Consider the following 12767-nt stretch of genomic DNA (forward strand, 5'->3'; position numbering starts at 1 on the left):
GAATTGGAGCCCTGTATGTCAATATTTTTTATTTCTTTCTGTGTATCAATTAACCTTAGCATGGTGGTAATATATATTCACGTTTTTTTCTTAATGTTTCAAATGCGTTCAAACAATGTATCTTTATGAAAGAGGTGCTATTTAAGAGCCCATTCAGACTAGCGCGACACAACTCTGCACGACTTGGGGAAGCGCCTTGTCAGTCCCGTGCACCACGACTTCGGAGCGACTTGCAGGGACTTCACATAATGGAAGTCTATGCAAGTCGCTCCGAGGTCGCCCCAAAGTAGTACAGGACCCTTTTTCTAAGTCGGAGCGACTTGTCGCTCCTACTAGAACGGGTCCTGTACTACTCAATGGACCGCGACCGAGAGCGACTTGTCAGGCTGACAAGTCGCGCTAGTCTGAATGGGCTCTTAAGTGATTGTGTAATGAAATGAATTGGCACCCTACTGATTTGCTCAGGTCGTAGGATTATTGAAAATGATTACAAATCTATCTTTGCTTTTTACAGGCCAGGTAACCTGCTTGAAACATTCAATGGTAAGTTGTGTAATATTTTTGTGTATTTAATTCTAAAATGTTTCTAGTTTTGACTACAGCGCTTGTGAAGTCTTATTTGCTTCTGTAAAATGAGTAGCTAAAGATGGTAAAACTGGCACAGTTAGTAGTTTAGGCTATTTTGTGTCTCTATTGGTTTTTAAAGGAAGTGCAGCCACATAATTCCACATTCTGTACATGTTTCCTGGCAGCAATTGGTTGTTGAGTCATGGCTTGCATTATCATGGAAGCCACAACATGGACGCTGCTTAAGGTCTAGGATTGTTCTAAATTTGGTGACATTGAGAGGCTTAACTTGGGTCACACCCACAATGCCGTCCAACCTTTATTCTCTTAAGCCCCCCCACCCCCACCTAATGTATGCAAAGAATCTTGCAACAATTTCCGGCCACTTTCAGCCCAGTCTGCTCTTCATATAAAGAGGAAATATTTCACTTTCCCAGTCGTGACAATATCTGATGTGTGAACAAAATGTTTGTTTGAAATGTGCTCTTTAGTATGTGAAGTCCTGAGAGACTATGAACATTATTTTTAACATTTTTGTAAGCTTATTAGGTTTAGTGTTAAAATTTTTGTTTTAGGGTCAGCCCACACCTAAAGCTGAACTGCAGGTTAAGCAAGCGTTGCCCAAATACATGTGAGTCACATGTATTCTTCCTTTGAATCTTGGTGGGCTTTTGTGTATTTCTTCCAGAACTTTGCAGTGTATCCAGTTGAAAATGTAATCTTTATTTGCATAAAAGATATACAAAAAACAATACTTTTGTCGGGGTACATTCTCCCCTGTACTGCGACGCAGCGCATAAATACACTACATTACAATACATTTCCGGTCATACTAATAAATACATTCAATCACATACATTCATTCTGCGGTATGTTTGCAGTGTATCCAGTGTGGGACTTTACCTCTGTGCAGGAACTTCCTGTAATAAAGACTGGTCACTGCTGCTCTCTCCTTATACAGGGAGATTGGTCTATCTCTACCCTCTTGTAGCTTTCTGCAAGCAGCCCGTAGTGGGTGTGCATGCTGGGTCCCTCCCACAGAATTTGTATAGCACGATGATGTCAATACCACATTTTAAATCCAGGTTAGCAGAGGATTTGGTGCACACAGTAGATTTTCAAATTTCTGGACATTGAAAAATTATATTTTAGTGAGTTATTATTTTTAGATTTTATTTATTTTTTTTAAATCTGGAGTTCAGCTTTAGGTATTTCGTTTGTGGGCTGCCAATGCACCACAGCAGATGAAAATGTACATGACCCTTTAACAAAGCAGCCCACCATAATGCACAATAGAATGCCTGCCTGGTGCATTGGTTTCTACTGCACATTGCAGAGGGGCGTCATTCTCAATAAATGGCACTGCGATTCGCTGCCCTTTGAAGCAGGTCATTGTCATGCATTAACCAACCCACAAGTGTGAATGGGCCTTTAGTCTATTTTCTTCTGATGTGTCAGACTTTTTAAAGGCATATAAATTATTTATTTTAATCAAACATTTTTTATATACCATGGAAGTAATGGCAAAACTACATGTTAAGTCTTCATTTTTCTGGACATGACTGTATTTAAGGGAAATTCCCAGGAAAAATTACCTTTACATACTAATACTCCCATCTTGTAGTATTATTCACTAATGGTCATAATAATTATTATTATTTTATTTTTTTTTTTTTTTTACATTCACCATTATTTTTTCATCCAAAATTCAAATTTTTGGTTACTCAAGCCTAAATTAGGTTTAATATGTTGACAAAGCCTGGGTATGGATACCTTGCCGTCTCATTTCATGGAGATGGTTCTTGCACATACAACTAAACCTATAAGGTGCTTCTTGAATCTGTAAATTCAAGCAAAATGTTTTGAACGCACCTAGTCTCTGACCAGAGGAGTATTGTGAGCTTTACTGGTAGCAAACGTCTGCCATGGCTGCCTATGCCAAATGGATGGCATCCTAATATTTACTCTCTACTCTGTGACCAGTGGATCAAATTACATTTTGAGATGGTTTGAATATGTCTTTAGAAAACAAGTTTCATATAGTGTGTGGTTTCACAGCTTTCCTGCAGTACAAAATGGGTGTCTTTTACGTTTTGTGCCTTTTATCCTCTAATTTTTGCTTTTTTTTTTGTTTGTATTTTTGCTTGGTATTTTGTTAATATGCAAATTAATTATATATTCAAACCATTATTATTCAAGCCCATTTTAGCAGTATGTGAAGCTGTATGACGCATCTAAAAGTATTTTGTGTTTCTGGAATATTGCAGCAGTGGTGTTCATGCATACAAGTAGCAGAAGTTTAATGTGGTGTGTTTTTTAATGTATTTTTTTCCCCCCTTTTTTGGGTTTTGCCAGGTTCCATAGTTTAACTTCCTGCCCCTGTATTTCTTGTCTGGATCCTGTTTGAATATGTGATTGTATAGAAAGGTGAAAATCAGTTTGGAGGGCTGAGGAGTAGACCTTGCTCTGTGATCCTTGCCCTATATCGCTCTTTGAGTGCTTCCTCCTCCAGGGCCCGCAGGTCTTTAATCAGAAAATTCACTTTTTTTGGTGAGGCGGTCTTTTGAAGCAAGATACATATACTCTTCTTATACCACCCTAAACTTCTTCTTTTTTTTTTTTTTTTTTTGTTTGCTTGTCCCGGAGTAGCTTCTAAAGTGACCTGTCAGGATGGAAATGTGTAGAATTCTTTTGGCAACTTGGTTTTTACACTGAACAAAATTATAAACGCAACGCTTTTGTGTTTGCCCCCATTTTTTATGAGCTAAACTTAAAGATCTCAGACTTTTTTTTTTTTTTTTTCCTATGTACACAAAAGGCCTATTTCTCTCAAATAATATTCACAAATCTGGCTAAAATTGTGTTGGTGAGCCCTGCTCCTTGCCAAATTCCATCCACCTCACAGATGTTGCATATCAAGATGCTGATTAGACAGCATGATTATTGCACAGGTGTGGCCACAATAAAAGCCACTCTAAAATGTGCAGTTTTACTGTATTGGGGGGTATGAAAACCAGTCAGTATCTGGTGTGACCACCATTTGCGTCACGCAGTGCAACACATCTTCTTTGCATAGAGTTGATCAGGTGGTTGATTGTGGCCTGTGGAATGTTAGTCCACTCCTTTTCAATGGCTGTGCGAAGTTGCTGGATATTGGCAGGACCTGGAACACTGTCGTATACGCCAATCCAAAGCATTTCAAACATGCTCAATGGGTGACATGTCCGATGAGTATGCTGCCCATGCAAGAACTGGGATGTTTTCAGCTTCCAGGAATTGTGTACAGATCCTTGCAACATGCGGCTGAGCATTATCATGCTGCAACATGAGGTGATGGTCGTGGATGAATGGCAAAACAATGGGCCTCAAGATCTTGTCACAGTATCTCTGTGCATTCAAAATGCCATCAATAAGATGCACATGTGTTCGTTGTCCATAACATATGCCTGCCCATACCATAACCCCACCACCACCATGGGCCACTCCATCCACAACGTTGACATCAGCAAACAGCTCACCTACACAATGCCATACACGCTGTCTGCCATCTGCCCTGTACATTGAAAACTGGGATTCATCTGTGAAGAGAACACCTCTCCAAAGTGCCAGACACCATCGAATGTGAGCATTTGCCCACTCAAGTCGGTAACGATGATGAACTGCAGTCAGGTCGAGACGCTGATGATGAGGAGGACAGATGAGCTTCCCTGACACGGTTTCTGACAGTTTGTGCAGAAATTGTTTGGTTATGCAAACCGATTGTTGCAGCAGCTGTCCCGGTGGCTGTTCTCAGACCATCTTGGAGGTGAAGATGCTGCATGTGGAGGTCCTGGGCTGGTGTTGTCACATGTGGTCTGCGGTTGTGAGGCCAGTTGGATTTATTGCCAAATTTTCTGAAACGCCTTTTTTGGAGACGACTTATGGTAGAGAAATGAACATTCAATTCATGGACTCTGGTGGACATTATGGTAGAGAAATGAACATTCAATTCATGGACTCTGGTGGAAATTCCTGCAGTCAGCATGCCAATTGCACGCTCCCCAAACCTTGCGACATCTGTGGCATTGTGCTGTGTGATAAAACTGCACATTTTAGAGTGGCCTTTTATTGTGGCCAGCCTAAGGCACACCTGTGCAATAATCAGGCTGTCTAATCAGCATCTTAATATGCCACACCTGTGAGGTGGATGGATTATCTCGGCAAAGGAGAAGTGCTCACTAACAGATTTGTGAACAATATTTGAGAGAAATAGGCTTATAGTGTACAAAAAAGTCTTAGCTCTTTTGATTTCAGCTCATGGAAAATGGGCGCAAAAACAAATGTTGCGTCTATAAATTTGTTCAGTGTAGGTACAAGCTCTAGGGCTCTTATGCTTGCATTGCTGATATTTTGATCAGTTTGGCAGCCAGTGATGACTGAACACCTGAGCTGCATTCTTGGTGTGACTCTCATTGCCTTGAAGCTTGTACCGTTTTGTTTTTGTTAGGTCTGCAATGGCAGCTCACAGATCTTCATCCTGACATGTTCCACTTAATAGAAGTCAGGCCAATCGCAATATTTTATGTTCTAAATGTGTCCCAATGTTTTTTTTAAATTCTGTTGGATTTTTCGAGCTGCAAACCTTGTTTACTTTTTTTTTCTTATATGAACTATCTCACATAATATAGTTATCAAGAATTTCCCTAACTACAATGATAATGTGTGGCCCCCATTCACACACGGATCAATAGGCATGGACAGCGGCAGGAGATGGCATATACTGGGGCTGGACTGACAGTTGGAAACCTCTGCGGATACTCAGCCTTTACTAAGCAATGACAGGCTGACAGGAGCTGCAGCTGTCCTCCCATCTTCGCATGTATCCACTCATTGAGTAGTTACCTGCTGTTTTAGGGGAGGATGTCTGGTACAAATCTGTCCAGGCACATTTGCCCCCAACAGCAGGTTACCTCTCAATGTATGGATACATGTGAAGATCGGTGACAGCTGCAGTTCCTGTTAGCCTGTCATTGCTTGGTACAGGTTGAGCATCCTCAGCTGCAGCATATGCAATCTTAAGTCTATTGCTGCTGTCCATGTGAATGAGACCTCAAAGTTTTTTGTGTAAATCCAACTACATACCCAAGAAGGCAGGAAGGTGGTACAGAGGCAATAGAGGAAAACTTTAGTGAGAGAGAAATATGGAAGCTGCCATGGTGGACCTACTAAATTCCTGTTAGATGGCTTTAGGTCTTTCTATGTTGGTGACATGGAACAAGCATATACATCAAAAAGTCAGGGGAATTTAGTTCTTATCCACCTTCTAGTTCCAGGTCAATAACTTAAACTTTTGGAGCCATTAATTCAGTGCAATAATAATTGTGCAAACATTTTCAGATGTGTATTTATTTTTGTTTGTAAACCTGTCTCCCCAAGAATGCCATTGCCAGCATCTATTTGAAAATGCTTGTTACCAGGTTTTATTTTTTAATACTGAACCCCTTGGCTTCAATATGCTTGGTGTTGGTGACCTCAGACAATTTGTTTTGTTCTGGGTCAGTGACTCGCAGTATTAAGGCCAGCTGGATTACATGACAGGCAGCTAGCTTTTGTAGAATGAAAAGCAATGGCAGCCTTCATGTTTCTCTCAGAAAAGGTTTCTCCTATGTAGAAGGCATTCTTGGGTGTAGTGCTTTAAAACTGGTATGGCTATTTCTCTGTTTGGCTTAATGGTCCCCATAATAGTTTGAGAACATTGACACTTTGGAGATGCATAGGACTTGAAGGGCAATTAATTCAACCCAAAGCAGCAGTTGGCCAATGGTATCTCAACTGTTAAATCTCATTTTGAGAGATTTCTCAGCTCTGACTGGTATTTCAAAATGAGTGTAACAAATTTCCCTCTCTTAAAGATGGATCACTCAATGTGTGTGTTCTCCTTTTTTCATCAAATTTAAACTATATACCCATTTTTATACAAGTATTTGGTCTGGTAACCAAGAATCCATTGGCATAAGGACCTTTATAGTTTTTTTTTTTTTTTTGTATTTCATTAACTAAAAACTCCCCTTTTACCCATGTTACACACACATATATATATATATATATATATATATATATATATATATATATATATATATGTGTGTTTGTTATTAGCAACACTTCCAGGCAGTCATAGTACTGTAAAACACTCTGAACTAAGCAGTAATGAAAATTCAATTTTGAGTTGGGTGACCCCCCCCCCCCCCCCCATAATTTTTTTTTGCTTTTGTAATGCCCATATCGACCAGAACTAGGAAATATTGTGCGCATCTTTGCACTGTGAGCCACACTGGAACAGGAAGCCAAGATCAACATGTGGATCAGGGTTCCTCCAGAGGTTTCCAGTGACTCCTTGAGCAATGAGCCCTTTCTGCCTCTCAGATAAGTTCTCACTGACACGATTTATGATTTTAGCTATATATATAAAGGGGGTAAGGCTTCCCAGTGACCATGATAGAAATTTTTAGCAGGGAGTCCCTGAAACTGGAACATTTTGTGGTGAAAAGGTTGAGGCTGATTTTAGATGAACATGCCAGCAACCACGCCAATCCAAAACCTATTTTTTACATGAAATGTCCCCTTTAAAGCAGAACTTTGTCCAAACCTATATAAGTATTTGGCTTAAATACACAGGAACTTAGATGTCTACATAATTGCAAATGTTTTTCACTTCCTACGCCACCATATAGATCGAGGAGGACTGGACTATTGTCTTTGGCTTCCATGTCCATCTGCTGCCTTTAACCTGCCAAATTGCCATTTTGTATGTTTTTCTTAATCCTGGAAGCCTGCTAAAATACCAATGCCTTAAGGCCTATTCACCCTTGTGTTTCACTAATATGTATCATGCATGCCAATGCACGTACCCTTAGTTGTGTCATTAATTGTGAATGGCACACTAATGAAAATAGAACTGCACACACCTCAGTGCACCACTATACACATCACATGTTGTGGTACACTGCATTGTGCCAAAAAAAAAAAGTTCCTGTGTATGTACCTGTATGTACCTGTTGGTGTGTTGGCAGTCTATAATGGATGGGCTGCCCGAACGTAACAGAACCTTAGGTGTGACTCTAACCTGGGACATGTTAAAATGGTACGATCTGGTTCAGTTCTGGCACTTTGATATGTGAGGGATTATGGCAAAGTTCATTTTTATTAAAGATTTCAAGATGTGCCGTATATGTTTTAGTTCTGAAATAGCTGGGGGGGGGGGGGGCCACAGGTTAAACACCTGTGGTGTATTGTATCTGTAGCCAACTTTTGCTTTGGTTAGTATAGTATAGAGGGGTTAGAACCCCTTTCAGGTTTTGAGTATCCTGAAGGTGAGATTTCTTTGTCCTGGTGGCCTTTTTTTTTTTTTTTTTTTTTCTTTGTTGAGCCCTTGTCATGTAAGAGAAATGATCAAACATGAAATTTGTTGTTGAAGCTGACTGCTGCATGATTGCTGTAAAAAACTGAAGATCCCTGTTGTGTCCCCCTTCCTTTTTTTTTTTTTTTTTTTTTGTACTTGTCTTCTGATTGAGATAGATAAGAGATTGTTCGGTCTGACACCTAAAAATCCTGAATCTGGTTATTGATTGATTATAACACCACGTCATTCATGCCATATGCTCATTGTTCAATCAAATGTTCCTATTCAGAATGAATGTTTTTGTGCTAAACTGATATTTCTGTTCAAGAACAATGAAAATGTCCTTGGTTATCTAAAATGATTTTAAGAAGTCCTTGGCTCCAGTGTTGCAATTTGTTCTGCTGCCCTAATGAATAACATCTGGACTTTAAATAAAAAGGAGAACCTTTCCCCGATCTATTCTTCATGGGGGTGGTGGAAGGCTTTTATGGCAGTAACAGCCGGTGCATTGTGAAGCGGGATGCTATGCTGGTGTTCATGTGTATGTAGGCCTCACTGAATGGTTCTAACCCACTCTGATTTATGTCCATATTTCAAAAACCATTAGGTAGACCACTTTTGAGCAGCAATCCACTTCAAACACATTAATGTGACCTGCAAAAGTAGGAAATTCTGGTTTCCTGGCTGATTAAGGTGCTTTTAGGTCGCACAACCCCAGAACAAGCATGCTGTAATTTTTTTTTTTTTTTTTTCCTCTCTTCCCCTTGTTCTGGGTCAGCGATTCAGGCCACAATAAATCAAAAGCATCAGAATGACCACTAGGTTAAATGGCATTCTCAAAAGGGGAGCTTATCAATGCAAGCCACCATTATTCTCTTGTGACCGTTCTCCTTAAATTGTGGTCTCATAATAGTTTGGAGCGCCATCCCTTGAGAGAGAGAGACGCCATCCCTTGAGAGAGAGACGCATATATCTGTAACATGCTTTCATTTAAATATTTTCCTGTGATGACCAGCCTTAAGAGGCAGGTTCCCTCCCAGAAAGTAAATGTAAGGCCCCTCCAAAGCTTTTGCAGCCATTTTTGTAATTTATTCCACATATAGGTGGAATGTGTCTGGTTATGCCTAAACTAGAGCGGTCTTGTGATTGCTTATTTTCATCATTTCCAGCTTTTATATCCATTTGAGGTTGGTAGCTGCAGGCACTATGGCTTTCATCCTGCTCCCTAATTGCATCAAAAAGTAAAGGAATTTTTTTTGGGGTGTTTTTTTTCATACCATGACAGTTCTGACGGGCTTTCAGTTTAATATAGCATAGAAGAAAACTCATGCCCATCTTTATTTTAAATGGGTTTGTAATAATCGACCGATATATATTTTTTTTTTCTTTAGTGCCGATACCGATATTTTGGTCATCGGATATCGCTATTGGCCGATATTTTCGGACATTTAAAATTAAATTTTATTTTCCACAGGTACTATTGTGGAGGGATCTGGGGGTCTTAAAGCATTCAAAACGGCCAGTTTGGCTGTTTTGAATGCTTGCATTTTTTTTTCAATTTGCCGCTGAGTACCTGGAAGTGATGTCATGACATCACTTCCGGGTTTTTTACATGGAGACCCGATCAGAGCCGAATGCGTCTTTGATCGGGTCTTCTCTTCAGCGGCCGTGCAGTTAAGATGACGTCCCCTCCCGCTCCTTGTAGTGACAGCCGAGCTGCTTGTTTGGTTGTCATTACAAGACAGCCGACCGTCGGCTATGGACGCCGGTACCGGGTTGATGCCTCTAGCTGCAGGCATCACTCTGGTACAAGTACTTTCCCGAAATATCGGTAACCTCGGGGGCCAATTCCGATATATTGGGGAATGTGCATATTGGCCCCCGATAAATTGGCATTGCTGATAATCATTTGATCCTAGTTTGTAGGAAAAGTGAGCTCATTTCAAGCTGATAATACAGTGAGATTGTGCCATCCCCAATGTTCCTAGCGATACCAAAGAGCCTGGTAAGAGTAGATTGCAGTTTGTAGATGTGGTCCAATATGTGGCTGTATTCAGTCTACACTTCTGACCAAAAGGTGTGACTTGTCTTCTGACATAATGTTGAGATCCTATACTCCTCGGGTTATAGTGCCCCTTCAAATGCAGTCATGACTTTTTTTTTTTTTTTTTTTTGAGGAAGGTAGCTGTGCAGATGTGGACAACTTGAAATATTATTCCCTTGAGTACTAGAAATTATTTTTTTAGTTTAAAAAAAAAAAAAGGAAAAATAGCTCCTCTTTAATTCTTGGTTTGCTCTGAGACTTGGAAACAAGTGGTTATGATGAACATCATCAATAATGACCAAATGGGTTTAAACCCCACTGTATGGGGTTGAAATCAAAGATGGGTTAGAACCATGGAATAGAGCTGAGATAACAGATGAGTTAAAACCATGGAGTTGGGTTGAGACTCTATGGGATAAAGGCGTAGAGCAGGGGTCTTCAAACTATGGCCCTCCAGTTGTTCAGGAACTACAATTCCCGTCATGCCTAGTCATGTGTGTGAATGTTGGAGTTTTACAATGCCTCATGGGATGTGTATTTCACAACAGCTGGAGGGCCGTAGTTTGAGAATCCCTGACATGGAGCCATGGAATTGGGTTGAGATCAGATGGGTTAGAACCATGGAATGGGGTTGAAATTAATGCTTTATTTTATTTTTTTTTTTTAAATAAAAGCTGATCTAATATTTATTCAAAAGATGCCCATTCCAATAGATTTTCTCTTTTGATTTTTCTAAGACTCAAAGTTCCTGGGCAATTGGGAGTGGAATTCACTGAGAAGTCAAAGATGGTCGCTGTTATGTGAATTGCTTGAAGCTTTATGGACTGGAATGAACTCTTAGGCTTTCCAATTCAAGAACATACTGAAAATGGACTTCACTTCTGAAACGTTGATATTGACTTGAAATGTATTTACTATGACCTGTTTGTATGATTTCTGGAAACTTTTTGAATGCTAATCACAAACTGCATTTACATTTTTGTACTATTTTGATGATGCACATTGTCACTCTTCAATAAAGGAAACATTTGTTTAAGAACAGCTTGTCTCCATTTTGTTGAAAATCGAAAGTGTGCAAATTGCTTGTAGAACCCGCAAAATTATTTGATTGGAAATGTATAAGAATGTAGGTGGTAATATACTAAACACTGCTCTGAAATGATGGCCATTGCTTAAAAGTAATATAGTAGGGTTCCTTGTGGTTGTCGCTGACCATCTCAAACTTTCATATGATACTTCAGACACTTCTATTAAACATCCCTAAATGAGATGGCACCCATTTCACTGCTTGCCTGCATACTTTGGTTTCTAGTACCCCCCCCCCCCCCCCCCAGAGTATATACATAATATAACCCTTGCCCTAAAATAATCCAGATGTACTTCCAATGTTTACCCCTACAAAATGGTGACCTAATTCTTAAACCAAAAGCTTTGGGGTTTTTGTGTAGTTATTGGTATAAATTGCATGTTGGCAATGGCAAAACCAGTTTCTTTAGCCACCAATTTTATCTCTTTTTTTTTAACATTCTTGGGTAAAAAAAATAACTGGGGAGGGGCTGTCCATCACATTATGGCTGGGTTTCATTTATGTCAGTGAGCCTCTACAGGGTCTGATCATCTCAGAAATGTAATTGAATGGGTTTGGTTATGTTGGTTAGCCACTATGGCGTCTGATCATCACATTGATTTCAATGGATGCATTGATCAGCCTCAATGATGTTGTCTGATCATTACATTAATTTCAGCAAATGGGTGTATGTGTGTGTCAGCCAATATAGAGTCTGGTCATCCCATAGATTCAGTGGATGGGTTTGGTTATGTTGGTCAGCCTCTATGGTGTCTGATCACACACATTGATTTTTCAATGGATGGATTTGATTGTGTTGGTCAGTCAATATGGAGTCTGACCATCTCATTGGTTTGATTTTTGTCAGTCAGTCACTGGCATCTGATCATCACACTGATGTCAATGAATGGGTTTGGTTACGTTGGTCAGCCTCTAACGTCAATTCCTCTTATTGATCAGCCATTATAGCGTCTGATCATCACATCGGTCAGCTACTATAGCGTCTGATCATCACACTGATGTCAATGCATGGGTTTGGTTATGTTGGTCAGCCACTATGGCATCTGATCACAATGTCAATGGATGGGCTTGGTTACATTGATCATCTGATCATCACACTGATGTCAATGAATGGGTTTGGTTACATTGATCATCTGATTATCACACTGATGTCAATGAATGGGTTTGGTTACATTGATCAGCCTCTAGAACGTCTATTCTTCACATTGGTCGGCCATTATAGCGTCTGATCATCACATCGGTCAGCTACTATAGTGTCTGATCACACTGATGTCAATGCATGGGTTTGGTTATGTTGGTCAGCCACTATGGCATCTGATCACAATGTCAATGGATGGGCTTGGTTACATTGATCATCTGATCATCACACTGATGTCAATGAATGGGTTTGGTTATGTTGGTCAGCCACTGACATCTGATCATCACACTGATGTCAATGAATGGGTTTGGTTACGTTGATCAGCCTCTAGAACGTCTATTCTTCACATTGGTTGGCCATTATAGCGTTTGATCATCACATCGGTCAGCTACTATAGTGTCTGATCACACTGATGTCAATGCATGGGTTTGGTTATGTTGGTCAGCCACTATGGCATCTGATCACAATGTCAATGGATGGGCTTGGTTACAATAATCATCACATTGATGCCAATGGATGGGTTTGGTTACGTTGGTCAGCCTCTTACGTCAAT

The 12767-nt window shown here is 40.0% G+C and overlaps 2 long non-coding RNA genes across 2 annotated transcripts; both read left to right on the top strand.

Moving 5' to 3' along the window:
* The first annotated feature begins 465 nt into the window (after window positions 1-465).
* On the top strand, window positions 466-11030 carry LOC309553463. The gene is made up of 2 exons (XR_014225170.1): window positions 466-543; window positions 10727-11030. It is a non-coding gene; the product is annotated as an uncharacterized lncRNA (long non-coding RNA).
* Window positions 10231-10640, top strand: LOC309555150. Its single transcript, XR_014225254.1, has 2 exons — window positions 10231-10369; window positions 10552-10640. It is a non-coding gene; the product is annotated as an uncharacterized lncRNA (long non-coding RNA).
* Window positions 11031-12767: the final 1737 nt, after the last annotated feature.

Source organism: Pelophylax lessonae (assembly GCF_965119305.1).
Source record: "Pelophylax lessonae genome assembly, chromosome: 4".
NCBI lineage: Eukaryota > Metazoa > Chordata > Amphibia > Anura > Ranidae > Pelophylax > Pelophylax lessonae.